This window comes from Camarhynchus parvulus, chromosome Z (genome assembly GCF_901933205.1).
Source record: "Camarhynchus parvulus chromosome Z, STF_HiC, whole genome shotgun sequence".
Taxonomy (NCBI): Eukaryota; Metazoa; Chordata; class Aves; order Passeriformes; family Thraupidae; genus Camarhynchus; species Camarhynchus parvulus.
In genome coordinates this window covers 34,273,680-34,291,291 of record NC_044601.1, presented here as the reverse complement: position 1 = coordinate 34,291,291, position 17,612 = coordinate 34,273,680, and positions in this window count along the sequence as shown.

Sequence of the window (17,612 nt, the reverse complement as noted above, 5' to 3'; positions counted from 1 at the left end):
CTCCAGGGAAATTCAGTTGCTGCATTATTCCTAAATCAATTTTGCTATTAACCCAAGACCTTTACACTGCATACTACATTGCACTGGTAAAACTTCAAATGATATTCCACTCTCTGTTTCTTACTGAAAACGTGTTAATAGGGGAAGGGACTTAGGCACAAAGGTGCCACAGCAAAACCACTGATGGGGATTGACTGTTGACACCATCTGCACAACATACAGCAGCAGCAGATTTCTCAGCCCACACCATAGCTTGAACTGGCTACTCACAGTAGTCAGTCCATTAAGCAGGGACCACATAAACTAGCTGTCATTTTAAAAAATTCTGTTTGAGAATTAAAGCACCTTTTTTTGTTTACTTGTTTGAAGGAAAAGTTCATCGTGAGCAAGCCTCTTAATAGTATCTGCTGGTAGGTACCTATATCTTTTTTTCTTTGAAACACAAAAGTCACTCCTTTACCTTATGGGGCTGGCAGAGGATAGCTCTTCTCCTCATACCTTTTCATCTAATACCAATTACAGCATTTGGGCTGTGTTCAGTCTGCAGGTAGTAAAGATATTTTAAAACATGTTGGATCAAAATTCAAAGCTCTGGGCTTATAATGCATTGCAGAAACCTGCTTCAAGCAGAGTATCTTGAAGTGCCATGTGACAGAATGTGTTTTATTTTTAAAGGTTAATTGGTACGATAAATGTTCAGAGGTCAATGGCCAGCTGGAACATTTTATCCAAATTTTTAATGCTTTTGATATTAAAATAATATTTCTTTTAGAGTAAGTTATATCTGATCATGTGGGATTCTTTTAAACAAAAAACCTGAAATACAGAAAGTTCCATTGATCATAAAATAATGAAGACTGACATGAAGAAGTTGAAGTGGGTTTTGTTTGTTTGTTTGTTTGTTTGTTTGTTTAGGTTTTTGGGGGGTTTAAAAATGGGTAAATATACATGATATGTAATACCTTTATTTTTATTTATCATGTTTAGGTCTTTTATGTTAAGGTTTTCATATGTTCCAAAGTTTGAACTTAAAATTCACTTCACATAGAACTGTAAATAAATCTACCATAAAATTTATAATAATTTTCTCATATATAGATATAATCCTGTAATCTAGAGGAAAGAAAGTTTCTAACAAAGATGAGTTGAAAACCATTTTTCCTAGCCTGTGAACAGCGTTTACAGGCCATTTTAAAGTATGAGCCACTATCATCTACACACACTCACTCAGGATTAAAATAGGGCAAAAATATTTACAAAACATTAGCACGTTTCTACACTGAAAGCTATCATCTATATACATTGTGGAAAGATGGTCTATACACATAGCAGTAGTGGAAATTATACCAAGTCCCCATATATTTATTTTCTGGTAACAAAAAGAAAACACTGTCCAGTTTTCTTGTAGATACCCTTGAAAAAATTATTTACTTCAATGCTTAAAAATATATTCAAGCAGTTTGGAACTGTTTAGAACAAAGCATTTTCTTCTTAAAACTCCCGACATTTCTGTTGTGCCTATCAAAACCAACCTGAAAAAAAGAAGTGTTAGGTATTTGGGATTATTTTGGTCTCTTCAGTTTTTGCTTTCAATTTTGTTGTGTTTCAAATTCAAGTATTATAATGTTAAATTCCATGTGTTCCATGGGGTCGGTAGTTGGAGGCAGGGATGACACACACACCCCAAAGCTCCATGGGACAAACAGCCTTATTGTTGAGAGCCTTCTTATAGAGGGAGTTCAAAACTGCCAGGTCTCTACAGCTCATTGGTCTGATCCTCTCACAGCCCAGCTCCTGGCCAGGGAGATGCCAGCAGCTCAGGATGGAATGTCATAGCTGAAGTCTCTGTGTAGATTTAAACCCAACTTATCCCTGCCTCAACTGAGGACTTGGTCAGCTCTAGGCTGGCTGAGGTTGAAGGTCTGATTCTGTCTGATTTGGCAGCTACAAGCTAGATGCAAACCATGACAAAGTGCAACATGTTGGATAAACTACATTGAAATTTCCTGAAGTAGACTGCATTAAACCCTCTGGCCAGGAGTGCTGTAATCCAATTCAACAAAATATTTTCATTTTATTTTCCAAGGTTGCATTTCAATATCTTTTCCAATCCAGCTCTGGGAAAAGAAACTAGAAATATTATTTTATCTTCATATCAAAAACCAAAATGATACAAATGTATAATTTCCTTTGGAGATAAACAGAATGTTTTGTCAGCAAAACATGACCATCTGTAACACAGTTAAGAAGGGAAAAGAAGTCAGTCTTGCTTCACAGTTCCAAAGTCTTTAAATCATAGATAATTGGCTTTACTTTCCCCATCAAGTGTGTGACAAAAACATAGTTGCTTTACATGACTTTGCCATGTCTTGTCTAAAAGCCACAACTCTTCCATTTTTCACAAAATATCACTCCTAATATTTATCAATGCCTAGAAGTCATTGACCCCCTTTAACAAATGATTAAACTAATACCACTCCTTTGGAAAAAATATGTACATGCACATCCAGAGACATATCTATAATGTGTAATGACAGAGTCATTTCGAATTTGAAGAAAACTTCATTCAAAGCATATACATATCTACATTCAGAGCCCTGCCAGTTAGAAAAAAAAGTCTCTTTTTATTCAAAATGAATGCCATGAAAAGGTTGGACTAGCTTTGTTAGGAGAAAAGAGGAGAGGAGAGGAGAGGAGAGGAGAGGGAGGGGGGGGGAGGGAGGGGGGAGGGGAGGGAGGGAGGGGAGGGGGGGAGGGAGGGGAGGGGAGGGGGAGGGAGGGAGGGAGGGAGGGAGGGAGGGGGGGGGAGGGGGAGGGGGGAGGGGAGGAGGAGAGGAGAGGAGAGGAGAGGAGAGGAGAGGAGAGGAGAGGAGAGGAGAGGAGAGGAGAGGAGAGGAGAGGAGAGGAGAGGAGAGGAGAGGAGAGAGAGGAGAGGAGAGGAGAGGAGAGGGAGAGGAGAGGAGAGGAGAGGAGAGGAGAGGAGAGGGAGAGGAGAGGAGAGGAGAGGAGAGGAGAGGAGAGGAGAGGAGAGGAGAGGAGAGGAGAGGAGAGGAGAAGAGAGGAGAAGAGGAGAACCCTTAAGTAATAGGAATATTTAAAGAACATAGTGCTACTGAAAGCCATAGAATTTCTATAAACTATGCTAGCACATATTCACTCCCTCATTTAAAAATTTCATATTCACATGATGTATTCTTACCTTAACCATAAAAAAAGGGTATGCAGGTGCTTAAGCAAAGCATCAAATGAATGAATTTTCAATAAAGTGTCCTCCACCAGTTGGCCAAGACAGGAACACATGCCCATCACGCATTTTTTCTAACCTTCTTTTGAATTTCTTTCTGTAATTTCTTGTATTAAATAAATAAAATATGTTCATATCATAGCATGGTACCCATTAAACTTCAACTGGGAAGTCTATTAGTCTAAACTGAAGATTAAGAAAGCCTGGCTTATATGCTATCCATTTAATAATCCTTCAGCTCACGTGAAAGATCAAAGGAAAAAAATGGTGACCAATAAATGGGGATCCATATAGTTAAAATTAAAAATGGCCAGAGGCTTAAGGTTAATATCACTCCTAACCCAAAGTCTTTTCTAAAATCAGATCCTTGATCTCTTATTGTTATAGCACTGTTTTTTCTAACACACCAACATTTCCCTTCTTTTAGTTCTACATCTCTCCTCATGCAAGGTTTAAAGTCACTAAAGTGAAAATACTATCTTATTCAGAGGAAAACAGATAGGAACACAGAAAGAGAACACATTTAGCAGAACTGTAATCTGAGTGGTTGACTGCATTGAGCAAAGGTACCTTAATAAAGTACACCTGAGCCATGGTTTACATCAGCTTTCAAAAACAAATATTAATACCAATATTAAGCATTAGACAACATCAATGGGCAGTAAGATGTTGGGGGTTGTTTGAAGGGTTTTTTTGTTGTTCTTGTTGTTTTTTATGATAAACCTGAGGCCCAGGGGTAACAATTTTTTTCAGAATTGGCTCTTCCTCAGCATGTATTCATCTTATAGCATCTGCCAGGCTTGAACCAGAAATCAAAATCAGGAACAGCAGTGCTTAATCACATCAAAACATGCTGAGGGATTGAAAGGTCAATCCTGGTGCGTTTTCACATGGTAATCACCATGCTGTGTTAAACAACAACACAGCAGGACAGTAGCTATTACTTACACTGATTGTTATAACCATGGACTTTACATGCAAGGATTGTTACTTGAATGGTAATGTTGATGTACTTTTTGTCACAGACAAAGGAATGCCACATGGATTCAGCCGTTGTAGAATATCTTATTTCAAATTTGAAGTCCATTGACCATGAAAATCCCCACCACAAAAGGAATTCATTAATACAAGTCAAACACCTCCACATCCACCCTATCTAGGTCATTTGCAGGAAGTAGGATCCAGCTGCTACACGCTGACATCTAGTTTTGTGTAATCACCTTCTACAGAATACTTAGATGGGAAATTTAAAAATTGTTACCATCACCTAAAATCTTATAGATCTTCATTCTTTGAGGGGAAGCCATTTTACCAGCTTTGACTTGCCAGAAAGATCAACATCATCCGATGTACAAAGTTTTCATTTTTCCACAGTTCATTAATATAATGCAGTATTACTAAATATGGAACTTTGACTTCCAGTCATTAAGATACATAAGTAAATTGTGATCTATTCTCTAAATTCTGTTTCAATTTGTTGAGAAATGCTTCAGGACACTTGTATATATATGTACGTTACAGATGCCTTACAACAATAGAAGATTTTTTTAAATTCTTTTATGGATTTTTTTGTTAGTCTCTAATGTATCTATTTCAAAATAGTTTCTATTTTAACATGTCACATCCTCTCTGATTTTGATCAATGCTAGATCTGAGGGTAATTTTTGATAATGTGAATAATAAAATATCTACCAAAACAAAACGCAAAGATGTTTGAGGAACCAAACTGGTTTTGACCATATCGAGAAGAATCACAAAAGCTTCACAAAAACTATTTTCCTTTAAATTGTCTATCTTTCTTTAAAAGTTTCCTATGAACAATATTTACAAATTTTTTAGAAAGTCTTTAATAAAAAACCCTGACATGTGGAATTAAAAACTTTACTTTGCTTTAATGAAAACCTCAGGGCCCTTCCTTACATACAATACTTCTGTATATTGCAAGGTAAATGAACTTAACATTTCTTTTGATTAAACTGTTTGTTATCAGTATTTTCTCTTTGTTTAAACTTTTATTTTATTGATTTTTAAATAAAAGTACTATACAATTCTTCATGCATGACAGCATGAAATCCCACAAGAGAACTTTTCAAAAGGAATTCAACAATACACGCCAGTTATGTCAGATAAAGTCATCCAGAAAGCAATGCCTGAGGGAAAAGTCCTCTGCCACTGGGTAATAAAGACACCTGTCAAAACTGGTACTATAATCAGGACTGGATGTATGGTCACGCACAGAACAATAAACAAACACATGGACACATAGGATGAAAGAAGAAAATGTCATTTAAACAACTTTCTTAGGAATAAATTATTCCAAGAGGACAGCAATGCTAACAAGCCTAAGGAAAGAGATGCCATCCTACTTGACACAAGCCTGGCTCAAAGGTGCATTTTTGTTATTCTCTATGTAATAGAGAATAAGGAAGGGACAAATCTGAAAATTCCTAGATCATCCTGTCTCATTTCTCATCTAAGCATCATTAATCTCCTTTGCCATCCTGGATGTTTCTTTCCTATTTTCTAGCTACAGATGCAGTTAGTATTTTTAGATAGATATATCTATATAATCTAGATATAGATATATATAATATAATATAGATATACCTATAGATATAGATAGTTAGATATATAACTGTCTATAGATAACTATAGATAACTAACCCTGGAATGTAACCACAGCTTTCACTGAGTCTCCCCATGGTTACCTATGTCTAGAACACCGTTCTCTTCTCCTGATAGTCATCTAGATAACCTATGTTTCTGAAGATAAAGTACATTCACATGAGATCTTTACATCTGACTACTCCTGTAGCTTTACCACCCTTGACACTGAGTTTGCTTTTGCAAAACATTTTCCTTTTACCTGTCACAAGTATTGTGTAGGACATTACAAGAAAAGATATGGCACATTTCCTACTGGATACAGATAATATTCTTCAGTTTTCATGAGTGTTTGTTACTTTAGCTCTGACTTCTACTAAACACTCCCATGCAAACATTATATTTCTTTCACACACATTAGAATGACTTGTGTTCCTGGTACACAAAGCTTTTCCTGTACCCATTTTTTTTCCTAAAGATTTTCCTATGTGTGAATGAACTGTTTCCCCTCACAGCCATCTCTTCTTATTTTCAACACTTTTTGATGCATGTTCATAATTATACTTTTTTAATGTCCACCTTAGAAAATAACAATTATTTGACAGGCAGCTGAAATTCTTTGTGGCTTACTCAGGGGCATGTGATATATGATTAATATCATGTTTCACCCCACCTGCATGTAAATTACTGAAGGACGTAAAATCAATCTTAACAGAGTATTAGACACTTGGTGAGTTTTATTTTGCCTGTAACATTTTCAGGAAGTTCATGCTCTTTGCTAAGTTATTAATATTAAATTCAGAATTTTCAGAATTGTTATGCTCCTCTGTCTTCCTTATTCTGTGCTGCAAGCCTGTAGCTCTTCTAGAAAAAATACCTGTTCAGTGTTAATAGAGATTGTGTATAATCTATGTAAAATCATTTTTTCCCAACTGATTTTCACTCCTTATTTATAAATGGACCACTAAACTGTAAACTTTGGGCATCTGTCTTCCTTGCCTTCAAGGACCACTAATGCAACCAGAAGACAAAAACAAGTGTATTAACTTGGATATAATCTCAGAGTCTACATCTTCATGCCAAAACTAAAGTCATTAAGAAAATTAAAGTCCTAGATTGGACACTACATTCCTGAAAGTCTAACTATTAGAAGTTTAACAATAAATGGATGGCAATTATTTTTTTCCTTGAGCTTATAATTTTATTTTAAATTAAATATTATAGTTACAACACCTTCCTAAGGAAAACAACCCAATGTAAATATCTTTAAACTGAATATAAGGTCATGCTAAATGCCCAGTCATAAAGAAAATAAACAACTTTTTTTTCTTTATAGCTTCAAAATACATAACAACCATCAAATTAATATATATGAGACAGCCCTGCTTATGACCTTGGCTTTATTTATTAAGTATAAATTATTAAGTTTGATTCTTATAATTTGAAGATGTAACTCTCTTATTTGGGCATCTGAAGAATAATCTTGTTTAGAGATGCTGAGCAATGCAAGGATAATTCAGTTATCCCTGTGCCAGCTCTTGTACTTTTCCTCAGCTTTGCCTTCCTATTTTTTCCCTTTGTATTCCATAAAACACATTAAGTCTTAATTCACAGACTTCATAAACTCAAAATGGATTTCTTTGATCAGATGGAAAGCCTTAAGGAAACATAACATACTATTTGTACTGAACGTAGGGCCCCTTCTCTTCCATCACTTGTGGAAACATTTACGGCCCTTTCTCTTCCATCCTTTCTATGACTGATTAGGTAGTCATGTGGATACCAAAATCTGTAAGATTCAGAAAATACATCTGGCATTTTGGCAGACTTCAGAAGCGTCATTCATACCAATCTTGCAGTTGCCTCTGACTATTTCACCTGCTCAGGTTGTCCTTTCTCAGAGTTTGTATCACGATCCTTAATGGCTCTTCCAGATCACAACTGCTTTGTACTCTTGAAGTGTGAGTTTACACCAGCTGCATTCAGTACTGTGCTTCTTTGATATAAATCAGTGTACAAAGATGTTTGACACATACTGAATGGATGATCTCTTCCCCACATTATGTCATTTTTACTTGTCAAATTATGTTCTCTTTTTCACACAGCTATCCTTCCTCACTGGCTTTTCTTGGTATGATGGAATGAAACATCATAACATGCAATGTGCAGGGAATTTTCTGATTAATAAAGCACAAAACCTTCAGATATACACCTATATAACTTCAAGTTATCGTACTATTTCTCCTCTTTTCTGTAACTTTGTCTCTTAACCTACATATGAAAAGAAGACTGTCAAATTGTTAATAAATTTTAAAAGCTAATTAGTCACTATACACTTTCCAATTTTACTCCACAGAAAAATGGTATTTTCAAGACCAGGCTTTGCCCAGGTAAATTTATTGTGCGAAAGAAATTCATAAAGAATTCAATATGAACTATAACGTCATTGACAATTGTTGTACAAAATCTACCATATACACCATACCTATGAAAAGTGTTTGTATTCTCATCAGTTCGGCAAATATTCCTTTAAAAGACAGGTGGAATGCTAGGTGGAATGCTTCTGTCATAGTCTGGAATTTGTAATTTATCAAAATATTTGCCCGTTGTTGACATGGGTTAATTTCTAAGAGACATTTAAAACTTCTGTAAGAAATTTAGGTCTCAGTGAAAGGCTGTAGATGATTGTACTCTAACTGATCTTATCCTGTTCCTTGTGATGTTTTTCAAGGCCTGAGATAAAACAGTCTACTAAAACAAATGGGACTTATTTACATTTGATCGTCTGCTGTTGAAACTTTGGAAAGAATGTCTGAGTATCAAGTATATTCAATTCACTAAGAAAATGTGAGGAATTCAGTGAGCTTGTCATTCATTTTTTTCCTCACTTATCGGTCTTATTTTCTTTCTAAAAGTATAAAACCCTTCCAATTAAAAGATGTTTATCTTGAGGGGAAGAAAATGTAAGACTCTTTTACAGTATTTTCCCTATAGTTGAAAGTAATACATTTTCCATGCACTGAACACTGCAAGAAATGGAACTGGTGCAAGATGTTTTGAAGCTATAACTGACCCAGGTAGTACCATTCTGAATGATAGCCCTTCTTGACATTTACTTGGCATTGAGCAAAACTTATTGCAACCAATATCTAAACACTAATGTTACTTTGACCTGATTTTCTATGTTGCGTATAGAAAGACAAGGTGACAAAGTGGTAGGTTCCATTAAAAAGGCACCCTGCATGTGTTGTTTGGGGTTGTTATCTTCATGAATATACTCTATTCTGGTATTGCTTATGACAAACTCATTTTGACAGAGCTATAGGACTTTCTTTCACCTAATTTCCTTTGGCAGACCAAGGCAGTTTTTAGCATGGTGATTGATCTCTTGGTTATCTGGACGTTCTCATTTTAAACTGCTGTTGAAGAGACTTGAATAATTTACACTTCCTGCCATGAACTTGGCAGCTTTTTTCAATAGCTACTGATTTATTGCATCAAGCAGTGTGACAAGTTTTCTAGTCTCTATAAACACAACATTCAGTTACAAAGAGTAGTACATGTAGTGGTGGATTATAAACTCCACTCTTGTCATGAAGAGCTTTTAAAGGCTTCTCTAAGCAGGTAGAAAATATCTTAACACTCCAACCATTCTGAACTGGCCCTTAGCCAGTAAATTTAAAAACAAAACTAAACTAAACTAAACAAAAACAAAAACAAAACAAAACAAACAAAGCAAAAAAAATTAAAAAAAGAAAAGGTATTTAGCAGTAAAACTAATCTGAACCAAATGTTACAAATAACCCTGAGCAGTCAGCTGCAGCATTTTTCTTCAAGGATGATGTCAATTAATATCTGATTTCATGCATTATACCATGAGAAACCTCAAATATATATCTTAGGTTATCCAAGACCTTTATTGGCAAGAGAAGTATAAGGCACACCGGCTGTTTGCCTAAAGTTTGCAGCCAACAGTCTAAAAAGCGTCTAGCAGCAGGATGGAAAGAAGGAAGAAGGGATGAGCAAATCAGCAGAGCTGGATGCAGCTGTTTTACGCTCAGTTGGTAGAATGATGCCAAAGAAATGTTTGAGTGTAGGGCTTTGTTACTGTTCTTTAGCTGCCTGTCTCACTCCATAACTGTCCTTGCAGCAGCTTCCTTTCACTGCTTGATGTAATCATACTTTAATTTTATGAGTCTACTGCCTATGTCAAAATTATGTCATATACACTTCATTGCCATTAGTTCTACTGAAGAGTGCTATACGGAACTAATGCCCATCCTTCTCCACAGGAGAGCTGTTTCCATACATCAAGTTTACTGATTTTCAAAGAATCAATGCTTGTTTGACTAAGTGAAGGTTTATTGATTTTTTTTCTCTCCTTGAAATATTGCAGGAATAAAAAAGAAAATTGTCCAGTATCATTATGCTGCTTGGTTTAAATGCCTATGCTCACAAGGTATTATACAAAATATAAGAGTAAAAGGAAGTATTAGGAAGCAAAAAAATAGGTAAATACAGCCAATGTATCTGATTATTGTATGTAACACATCTTTGATTTAGTGTACATCACTCCTCCTTACATTTCAATCTTGTTTTTTTTCAATTAAAGCATACAATACAACAAGCCAAGTATAATACTCTCTGTTCTTCATACGCATACACATACATCAGTAACTCACTTGTACTTCAGATTTAAATGCTCACAAGTTATAACCTCTCAAATTCAGAACGCCCATGACAGTGTGAAGCAATGAAGTCTAATTATCCTTGCACAGTGATATCAGAAAAAGCAAAATTATTGACACCCTCTCAGCACAGCTGCTTAGACAGATCAGCATCATCTGACATACAGCACCACTCAGCCTCCTGAACTTGTGAAACTTTGCCACACTCAACATGCTCCTTCTTCTCCTTCATTAGGCAACAAATTTCCAAACTTTCTGCTCTTCTTTTCATAGCACCCCATGCCTCTGAGAAAAGAAAAAGAGATTCTAGAGTGTGCAGATCTTGACTCATGAGTAATTAAGGGATAGCCTAATTTTCTCCAGGTGAGTGCTATCTTTAATAGTTCAGACTAACCAGATTATAGAGGTCTCAGAAGCATTAGGTGATTTTAAGGATTTCAAAGATGAAAATTTTGTCTCAACACCAAATGTCAAATTCCTTATGGTATGTTACAAGAAAGAAGAAAATACTAATTTTGTAGAGAATCAGAGTCTCAAAATTCAGACAATATTTCAGAAAGCAGAGTACAATTAGCAAAATTGTATGGAATTGCTGGAAGACTCGTCTGTAGCCACGGGCACATTGTCATAGTCCCTGGTGTTTGACAGAGATCCTCTCCCACATGTGAAATACAGATGTACACTTGCTGTACAACTGTTGCTATACAACCAAATGTGGGTATATATTTAAAACTGCACTGGCTCTTCTGGTAAGTATGGTAATAGTGGGAATGAGATCTTCTTTTTAATAATAGCATCTCTAAGTAATAACTCCTAAGAATTCAGACTGTTTGGGAAGGGTTTCTGTCACACCTTCTAAAACATCTATTTTCTTATATTTCTAGAAATACATTTTCAATCCCAGATTTTAAACCTCCTTAAAAGTGCTCTTTTCTGTAATTCTGTTCCTCAGAAACTGTCTCGTTTTTTCGTATCTCCTGACCTCTCATCATCCTCAGTTCTCTTTAAAGTTCACTCCTTTTTTGACCCCTGTGTTCTGTCTGTCATTTATATTTCTTCCTGGCCTTAATTGCTGGCTTCATTTCCCTAATCAGCTTCTTTCTGTGCAGCTTTGAGACTTCTCCTTTTATGTCACCCTTCACTGTTAGTAACTTCACACTAGTTTCAGAAATATGAAGAAAGCCAACACCAGGGCCTGAATACTCGTGACCTTCACCTCTTTGCACTGCCTTGCAGATACAAAAAAAATTATAAAGCTGGCTGAAAACAATATTTCTTTCTCAGAAATCTACACGTGCTGGATGACTGAAGTCTCTCAAAGTCTGCCAGAGATGCTAAGGTGACCACAAGTTGCCACAAAGATGTATCTTTCAGGTCATGTTTTTTGGTAGAGGCACGTGGAAAAAAGATTAAATTTGACATAAAACATAATCATAGACAGACATAAAACCAACCACCCTCTGTACAAATGACCTAAATATGGTAAATTTTTTTGCTAAAGCAGTTGGGGTTTTTTTGAGGTTCATTGTTAAAATATTTTAACCTGGCTGTACTGTCCTTACTACTGTACTAAAACAATAAAAAAGGCAACTCTAAAATGTATGGCAGACAGGAGTCTTGGATCAGCAAAATCTGGGTATTTTCATGTACTTTGGATTTACTGTGATTTAAGGAGGAATTAGAGGGTGGTAACTACCAAAGTCCTATCACAGATTTTTTCCTAAACATGAGGGATGGCATGTGTTTTGGTTGTGTCTCCAAGAGCACCTCGGAGGCTCAGGCTCTGAAGGCTTACAGACTCAAGAACTGGGCTGGTTAATGCACTTTATGCAGTCTCACTTTTTATTAAGAGAGAATCACAGGCAAGTGGATCACAAAAAGTCCATTCATGATTCAGGCTTTAAAAACAGACAGAGGAATTTTGTCCAAAGAAAAGACATAAAAAGATGAGTGAGTGGAATACAATGTACAGATAAAGTGATGATGGACTCAGAATTTATTATTTTTACTTTTTTTTTCGCACATCCACTTATCCACCTACATATACACCTTACATCAACATATAAGCAGCCTCTCTATTTCAACACATTTCTGATGCATGCAGGAGGAATCACATTTCAAATGCATGAAGAATTTCTGGTACTTTTAGTTTAGTCTTGCTATTTCCAACATTTCAGCTCTCCTTATGGAGAACTGACTCTTTAATGTGAGAAGACTGAGACAGTCCCTACTGATTTGAGTAACTACAGAGGTACAGACTAATGGAAGCTGGGAGAGACATGTGAGTGGTCAACACCTCATCATAACAGAAGCTAACTTTGCAGTTATGACAGGATATTCAGGACTTTCTCCTATTAATTTTTAACATCTTTCAGAGCAAACTGAAATAAACCAAAATCACTGGGAAATCTTTTCCACTGCATAGTCAGACTTATTGGGGAATTTCTCATCTTATCCTGTCCCGGGCAATTTCTGAGAGTCTGTCTTTCTCTCCTATATCCTCTGTCACCTGGTATTTGTATACACTGATAAGATAACCAGTAAGTGATCTCACTTCTCTTCTTCAGGCTAAATAGCCCCAGCTTTTTCAGTCTCCCCTTGAATAGCAGGTGTTCCAGTACCTGCAAGCTTAACTGGACTCACTCCACCAAAGCCAGAAATCTCCTGTACTGGAGACCCAGATCTGGAAGCAGCAGCCAGATGTGCTCTCACAAGTGCTGAGAGTAAGTGTCACTACTCTTAAACCCGCTGGCGATATTTTTCCCAACTCATCTCAGGATGTTTTCTGTCTCTTCCTCACACATTGCTCATGACCAATTGGTTCAGCAGGCTTTCCATGCTGTTTTCTGCCAGCCTGCTTTCCATCTTGTTGTCCCCCAGCATGTACTGGTGCATGGTCTTCTTGTTCCCATGATCTCTTCTTTACCTTTATGAATTTCATGAGGCTGCTATCTACTGACTTGTCCAGACTGTCAAAGTCCCTCTGACTAGGAGCACACCCATCTGGCACGAGAAACATTCTTCCCTGCTTTGTATCATCTGTAAACTCACTGCATGCCCTCTATACCAGAATCCAGGTCATGAATGAAGATTTTAAATTTTATTGGCCCTGATGTCGAACCCTGGAGTACACCACTAGTAACTAGTTCTCAGTTCATACCACTGACCACAACTCTTTCAGTCCAGAAATTCAGCTGGTTTTTATTTCAGCTCCTTGTGCACTTATAGCCTGTACTCCTCAGTCTGCCTGTGAAGGTATTATGGCAAACTGTGTTGAAAATCTTGTTGAAGTCAGTATAACCAACATCCACTTCTCTCCCCTCATCCATCAAGCCAATCGTCTTAGAATAGAAGTTTATCATTTAGGTTAAATATAAACCCATGATGACTGCTTCTAATCAATTTCTTGTTCTTCATGTGTTTCAAAATGGTTTCCAAGAGGGCTTCCACCATTACCCTCCAAGGAATCAAGGTGAGTCTGACTGATCTGTAGCTCCCTGGAACCCACTTCTGTACCTTCTTAAAGATAGGAATGACTCTCCTGGGCACACCCTGTCAGGTCCCATGATCTTGTGCATGTTTTGTTTATCTAAATATCCCCTAACCTGATCCTCCTGTACTGAGGCTGAGTCTTACATGCTCCATACATTCCTGGAATTCCTAATTGTTTCTCTTGACAGAAGAGAGGTCAAGTAGGCGTTAATTTCTTCAGCTTTTTCTGTGTCCTTTCCCATGAGATCTCCTGCCTTATTCAGCAGCAGACCAACATTTTCCATAGTATTCTTTTTACTGCTGATAAACTTTTGAAAACTTTTCTTGTTTCCCTTCACATCTCTTGAAGATTTATTTCCAGGTGAGTTTTGCTTTCCTAACCATGTCTCAGTATGTTCAAACTGCATGTCTATATTCTTCCCAGGACATCTTTCCCCTTTTCCACCTTTTGTACACTTAGTTTTTGCATCTGAGTTTTGTCACTATCTTCTTGTTTATACTTTTACTTCATTTTGTGTTCACTGGGTTCAACTCCTCTGGAGTTTGAAAGGTGATTCTTTAAAGTCAACAAATTCTTCTAGAGGTCTCTCCTCCCCATATATATATATTTCCTGTGATTATTTGAAAAATATTCAGGCTGAAGTCTGCTCCCCTGAAGTTCAGGGTTATGGTTCTCCTTTGTTTACTGCTCTCTGGAACACCATAATCTCAAGGTCACTACGGTTAAGGCTTCCCCTGAACATCCACAAAGACATTTTTCTTTATTTGTCAAAAACAGGTCCAGCAGAAAGTCACTGCTCATCAGGTTCTCAGCCACTTATCTGGAAGCTTTTTTTAAAATGCATTTCAAAACCCTTGGTGATCTGTCCTTCTGTGTTGTGCTTCTAGCAGATACCATGGTCCTTGAAGTTCTCCATGAGATGCAAGTCCTATGAATGTGAAGCTAACTCTAGTAGTCTGAAAATGGTCTTATCCACATGCTCTCCCTGACCAGGAGCAGTCTGTAGCAGACACACAAAATTTATTCCTGCTGATCAGCCTGCTAATCCTGACTGATAAGCTCTGAGTTAATTTATCATGAATTCCAAGGCAGAGCTTCAATGCATTCCCACTTCTCTCATATAAAGGCAACTTCCTATCTTCCTACCCTCCTTTCCAGTCTCTAAAGAACCTGTATACATCTATTGCAGTGCTTCAGTTACAAGCTTTCCCACCACAGGCATATGCCTGTGATTCCAATGAGGTCATAGCCCTGCAACAGCGCAGAGACCTCTACTTTCTCCTATTCTTCCTCATGCTGCGTTCATCAGTGTACAGGCCTGTTGAGAGTTTTTTGCAGATTGAGGAGTTTTTGTTAGACAATGGCCATATTCAGCCGATGTACAATCCAGCCTGCTTGTATTAATGGACAATGGTCACATACACATGCAAAGAATAATGGACATATTCAGAAATGGGGTTGGTACATCCTTGAAAGAGATACAAGAAGAAGAATCATCAGGACTCAGCAAGTTTGTCAGCAAGCTTGAGAAAGAAAGAAAAAAGTGAGTCATGGGTGGGCCAGACAACTACAGCAAGATGAGTGAAAAATTAGGGGATCCAATCAGCATTATAATTTAGACATGTGAACAGCTAGGATTAACCAATCATGTATTAGATAGAGACACGTGAACAGTAAAGATTTATTATAAATATAGGTTTTTTAGGGATAATAAATTTGGCTTCACTCGATCATGTTTGTCGTGGTGTGATGTCCCTGAATCCCCGCTTCCTGCACAGGGCCTCAGCTATTTCCATCTCCTAATAAAAAATATAAGAGCTTTCCCAAAAATTTTGTCTTGTATGACTGTCATATGCATACAGAATGTGTAATGACCCCACTTCAACATTCTTTTACTGATTACAAATTCTCATATCATCCTATACACTTTGCATGCTTAATTTAAGACAATCACTTCCCCACTTGACTTTTGCTCCTTCTATCTCTCACTGTCATTTCTAGCTTAAAGCTCTTCTTATGTGACATTTCACTATCCTGGATGTCAGGAAAGCAGGTTTTTCAGAGATCTGATTCAAAGACTCCCACAAGATAAAGCCAAGGAAGGCAGAGGGGACCAAGAAAGCCAGTTGAAGCACATAGATCACATCCCTCAAGCTCACAAGTAGTGCATCCAAACAAAGAGGAAGTCAGACAAAAATGCCAGGTGACATGAGTGAATGAAAAAGGAACTCCTGGATAAACAAACACCAGAAGAACAAGTAGTCTGGCAGGAATACAAATAATATGAGCAGACAGGAATCACATTATGAAAGCTGTTAGAATCAAACCCTCTACTAAGGAGAGATCAAGGACAAAATCCTGTCACTATATGCCCTTGTAAATAGTCCTTTACATTTTTCCTGGAAGGTCATAATTAGGTCAGAGAAACCTTCTACTCTCCAGGCTGAACAATCCCAACTCTTTCACCCTTTCCTCATAGGAGAGGTTCTCCATCCCTCTGATCATCCTGGTCTTGGCCTCCTCTGGACTCACTCCCACAGCTCCATGTCCTTCCTGTGCTGGGACCCCAGAGCTGGATGCAGGGTTCCAGGTGGGCTCTCACCAGAGCAGAGCAGAGGGGCAGAATCCCCTCCCTGGCCCTGCTGCCCACACTGCTTTGGATGCAGCCCAGGACACGTTTGGCTCTCTGGGCTGGGAGTGCCCATAGCTGGGTCATGTCCAGCCTCTCACCCACCAGCACCCCCAGGTCCTTCTCAAAGGGCTGCTCTCCATCTGCTCATCCCCAGCCTGTGCCGGTACTGAGGATGGCCCTGACCCAGGTGCAGCAACTGGAACTTGATCTTGTTAAACTTCACAAGATTCACCCAGGCTATTCTCCATCTTGTCCAGCTCCCTCTGGATGGCATCACCTCCTTCGGGTACATCAACAGCATCGCTAAGCTTCACGCTACCTGCAAATTTTTTAAGGGTGTACTCAATTTCATTGTCCATGTCACTGATGAAGACATGAAAGAGAAGGGACACCCCTGTCACTCATGTCCATTGGGACTCTGAGCCACTGACCACCATCCATAAGTGGATATGAATACCACATATTTATATACCAACAAGTTTCTTATCCATCTAACAGTACCACTGAATCATTATCTCTCCAATTTAGAGAAAAGAATGGTGTGGGGAACAGTGAGAAAAGTTTAAAGTCCAGATAAATGACATCCTTCTCCACTGATGTAGTCATTAAATAATATTTCAAAAGTGTATGTATCTTAATTATGTAAGTATCAAGACTGTTTAAATATAAAATATCCTTTTATTTAATTAATGTGAATACCTTCATAGGATCTATGCTCTTGTTTGCACAGATGTTATGCTACTAAGTATGTAGACTGGTATAAAAATGTCCAATAATGTAAGTGATTTTTAAACTCACAACAATAAAAAACAGAGAAAATTCCATTCAACTTAAACTGATCACTTTATGCCCTGAAGCATAAGAATCAATCATTCTCATTTTTATTCTAGTGAGGGAATTGCAGATGCTATTCTTATTAATATAAATGATTAAATTTTCTATTTTTTTCTT